A 4,919-nucleotide genomic window follows, 5' to 3' on the forward strand; every position below is an offset into this window, starting at 1 on the left:
GCTGCATCATGCTGATTTACAGATTAGTCAAAGGAACACTTAACACCCACCTCTTCTCAGCCTTGGCAGCTTGCATTTCCATAAGAGTGACAAGAAGGTTGGAAATACTCATTATCTACTTTATTTTCTGTGGAAGCCTATCCTCTCCAGGCCCACACTATCCAACTTGAAGCAGTAGTAGCGACTTGGAGAGACCACCTGGACTTCTCAGGCTTGTGCAAATGCCTGAGAGGTAATCATTTACTTACATCAACCCTCGACTTCTCTCGTGAATTTGCCACTTTATGGATTGGCTCTTCGCAAGGGCTTTTTCCCTCAACTAGCCTCCTCTGCCTCCTAGCAGCTTTCTGAACTATCTTTATTTCTCACTGCACCTCCATGACAGCCTGTGGATGAGTGCTCACAGAATACAATCTTGAACATTTACCCAAATAAAATGGAAACTCAGAGGACAATTTCAAGGGAGCAATCCCTTAGTTCTTCTGCCACACAGCAATGATTTTGGGGTCTTCAATTAAATAAATGTAAAATTATCTGAATGCATGTTTTTGAATACCATAGAGTCAGAACTGACCCATAGCTGACCCTCTGAGGATACAAAGACCGGTAGCTGGGGAGATATTCCTTCTGCCTCTCTACTTCCCTTCTCTTTTGTTCCTCAAGGATTTCAAGGATAGAACAGAGTGAATGTGTTTTAAATAGACTGACCCTTAAGTTTTGCATCTTCATCACCCTCATTATCACATCAGCACACAGCACTTAGCATATGCCAGGCAGAATTTAGAGGACTTTATACACACAAACTCACTTAATTGTCATAACTCTAATTTAAAATCCTTTTAACTCTGTTTTAAAGGCAAGGGAATGGAAACAGAGAAATTAAGGGACTTACTTAAGGTCGTGAAGTTGGTATCCAGGTAACCTTAATCACATACTTGATGCTATGCTAATCTCCTACTTCCTACACATGTTCTGTTGTTTAAATTTTCCATTCTTGAATAATCACCTTAAAACGTAATGACTTAAACAACCACCATTTTACTTGCTCCTGATACAAAAGTCCCAAGCGGGGACAGCATGAATGATTTATCTTTGCTCCATAATATCTGGAGCCTCGGCTGCGAAGAATCCAACAGCTAGGACCTAGTAAGGATAGCTTGACTGGGATCCTATGTTCTGAGACTTCATTGCTCACTGTTGACTGTGTTCTTAGATTCTCTTCTCCATAGCCTTTCCGTTTAGCTAGCTTGGATGTTCTTGCTTATAGTCTGGTGGTCTCAGCATAGTCAGACTTCATACATGGTAGTTGGCTCCCCAGAGAAAAACTGAAATTTCCAAGCCTCTTAATTAAAATCTAAGCCTGAGACAAAATGTCACAATGAAATACCGGTCTTTAGACTTTATATTAGAGGGGCTTTTTTGTGTTTGTGTTTGTTTTTTTTTTATTTTAATGAAAGTTTACAGAGACTTTGGATTTCCATTCATTCACTGTTGCACTTTTCCCCCTGTCCACCCCTCCCCCCTAATTTGCTTTTGTCTTCTAAAAGTTGTTGTTGTTGTTGTTAAGTGCCGTTGAGTCGCATGCGACTCATAGCGACCCTATGAAGGAGAGTCCTTGACGCTTGGGTGCCTTTCATCCTCTCTCCAAGTTCATAGGGTTTCTAAAAGTAAAAGAAAAAATTCTTTCATTTTTATTCACTTTCTCCACCCAAGTCCACTCCACTGTGCTACATTAGTTCTGGACTCCTGTAATAACAATAATATCAATCATATATCTCTTTTAAACAGCTTCAATGCAGTATACATTACTTATCCCCTCTTGCTCAGTCTCCCCCCCCCAACCCTTATGTCAGTCCTCTTTCATAACCGTGGCACTATGAAGTATTTGTCTTTTTTGTGACTGAGCTAGAATTTTATTGAAAAGTAAGAGAGATTTTTATAAACTTTCATTAAAATCTAAAAAAAATAAGAAAGGTATGCAAAAAAATAGAGCTAGAATTTCTTAAAGACATTTCCAAGATGTGCTGAACTAAATGTATGCAACTTGAGCAATACATAAAACTTCCTTTGATTTTTGAGAGCTCTCATTTGGGCTTTTCCTTATAGAATGTTAGTGGTTTGTTTGTGACTATAATAGGGCACATATATGGGTAATTGATACAAGGTTTCACCTTAAGACTGTTGGTGAAATTTGTCTTTATTATCTTAGTGCAAGGAAAGAATAAAATTAAGAATATGCCTACTATCAGACTCAAAGTGATCAGGAAGCTGAGCCGAGTTGTAGGGAAAAGATTCATATATTGAATAAGCATGATCCAAAGACCTTAAAAACCAATAAAAATATTACTATAATTAAAAAAAAATCCAACTGACACTGGCTATGATCTTCCTAGTCCTATGGCCTTTTCTGAACCCAGTTTGTATTCTGGTAGTTCTCTGTTGATGTACTGTTCCAGTCATTTTTGGGTAATCTTCAGCAGGATTTTGCTTGCATGTCATATTAGTGATATTGTTCAATAACTTCTACACTCTGTTAGATCACCTTTTGGGGGGATGGGAATAAATAGGGATCTCTTCTAATAAAAAAGAAAGAAAGAAAAGTAAGAGCGATTAGTGGATAGACACACACTAGCACCTAGGTACTATAGTGATTGCTCCAAACTGTAAGAGAGAGTTTTCTCAGGTGGAGTAAACAAAGGGCTATGTGCTTATAGGCATGAGGACGTACATAACAAAATGTTTCATGGATGTTGTTTAAATGCAATCCTTCTTAAAATTGTCATTTCTATTTCCAAACCTCCTATGGTATGTTGACCAAGGCATTCTCCTTGGATCAAGCCACACAAACACTCCCAACAAATCCCCCCCCCTTTTTTATTAAATAAACCTTTATTGAAAAACAATTTCTTTATACACCACTTAACATATTTACTTTTTTCTTGTTTGTAGACTAGTCCATAAAAAACCAAAATGGTAAGAGTTCAGACATCTTAAGCAACACTTGATTTTGGGGTTGCAGGAGGTGGAAACTTTTCCTTAAGAAATTTTTCTTTCTTTTTCATTAAATTTTTCTTCCTTGCGGTAGCAAGGGTATCTTTCTTAATTCTCAGGCTGACAAAACAATAGGGCATTGCGAAGAATCGTTTCCGATTGTATCTTTTATTCAGGTACCAAGGTATAGGTCACTGCTTGAACTTGTGCCAGATGACTCTTCCAAAAATGTCTCTTCTCCAAGCACCGGGTCTAGCTTTTTCTTGGCCTGTCTGAAGAAGTCTTAGAGTATCTTCTCTTTCCTGGACAATTTTATCTAATGCATCCATGGAATCCACTACCTTTTCTAACCTCTCTGGACTTGGCATTGGTAAACTCTGCCTCTTGGCCTCCTGTTCAGGTGTTAGGAACATGTCTCTTTCTTTCAGCAGGACATACCAGTTTATGTAAATCTTCATTACTTTTGTTTCTTAACTGCTGACATGTCCCGGAAGCTCCAGATTTTACTTTTTCTTCTCCCCAGTTCTTTGGGTCATCAAAAAAAGTCTTCTAGTCTTTTTCATGGAAACGTAGTATGAAGTAATCTACATTGGTTAAAAAGATGTATTTGATGCATTTTTAGGCAAAATACCAACGGCAAACCTGCAACTTGGATTAGTAAGGGTCTGAGAAGATATTAACGCTATGCAAATTTTGATGTTGGCTAACACTCCTCGGCAAAAAGCTACCAAACGATACACAGACATTTTTCACATACCTACAAATCCCCCCTTTTAAAATTTATTAAACATGCACCATTTTTTATTTAGCTTTCTGACTTTGTGCTTGTGCCTTCAGTGCTTTCACAACAATTTTCTGTTCCTCAATAAGGAAAGCATGCTTGATCCTGTCACAGACACACTTAGCACACATGGAACCACCGTAAGCTCTGCTGACATGGTTTTTTTGTTTTTGACAACCTCAGGAGAACTTTAGGTCTCACAGCACGGACCCCTCTTAGTCGGCCTGGGCACACACCATATGAAGATTTTGGTGCCTTTCCAACCTTCTTGGTATAAAGGTAAACAATTCTGTTACCAGGGGTTCGGAACAGCCTAGTTTTGTTAGAGGCTGTGTTGTAGGATAGCCTACGACGGTAAGTCAGACGTTGGCCCTTTTGAATGCCTCTACACAGCATCTCCAGAAGAGGAAGAAACTACAAATCTCTTTTTAAGAAGCATTTCCTTGCCCAAGTTAAAATCTTGACCCTTGCTCCTTTTGGGTTATAGGCTGTTAACCTTTGAAAATAATGTGATTATTTTTTTTTCCTTCAGAGAAGAGGTAGAGACATAATGGCAAGCTGTAGTTTTATTTAAAATAGAGTTTACTTGAGATGGGGGCACAGCTATTTTAATCATGTCAAGTACATTACCTTTGTGGTTCACTTGTACATCTCTCTCCCTTTGAACAAGCCACTACTTGTTGTTGCACACCTTAATGTCTGAAATGACCCATTCATGACCCTCTGGGGGGTTTTCAGTGGCTGTTAATCACTTGGGAGATTGCCCACCCTTCTCCCACAACTACTACTATGGGATGCAAATAATCCACAAAGGAGTTATGTATATTTGGTAATGACTGAATATTTGAGGGATAGCTATTCTATTTGAGCTTTTAAAGGTATGAGAAAATCACTAGTTCTGTTATTAGAGGTAGTCAGGCATCATCTTATCACTGGTCTGTCAACATGTCATACTTTTGTCATAATGTGGTGGCTTTTATGTTGCTGTGATACAAGAAGCTAAGCCATTAGTTTTTCCAAATTCCAGCAGAGTAACCCATCATGGATCATAACACCCCCATGATACATCTTCAAGGATATGTACATGTACAGCCAAGCACAATCAATAAGAGTGCATCTGAATTCCAAAATCAATCTCCATAATAGT

The 4,919-nt window shown here is 38.5% G+C and overlaps 1 pseudogene; it reads right to left on the reverse strand.

The window, feature by feature from the left end:
* Positions 1-2,990: 2,990 nt before the first annotated feature.
* LOC102865283 lies at positions 2,991-3,737 on the reverse strand (annotated as a pseudogene).
* Positions 3,738-4,919: the final 1,182 nt, after the last annotated feature.

This window comes from Elephantulus edwardii, unplaced genomic scaffold, assembly GCF_000299155.1.
Source record: "Elephantulus edwardii isolate Elephantulus edwardi_28Jun2011 unplaced genomic scaffold, EleEdw1.0 scaffold00083, whole genome shotgun sequence".
NCBI lineage: Eukaryota > Metazoa > Chordata > Mammalia > Macroscelidea > Macroscelididae > Elephantulus > Elephantulus edwardii.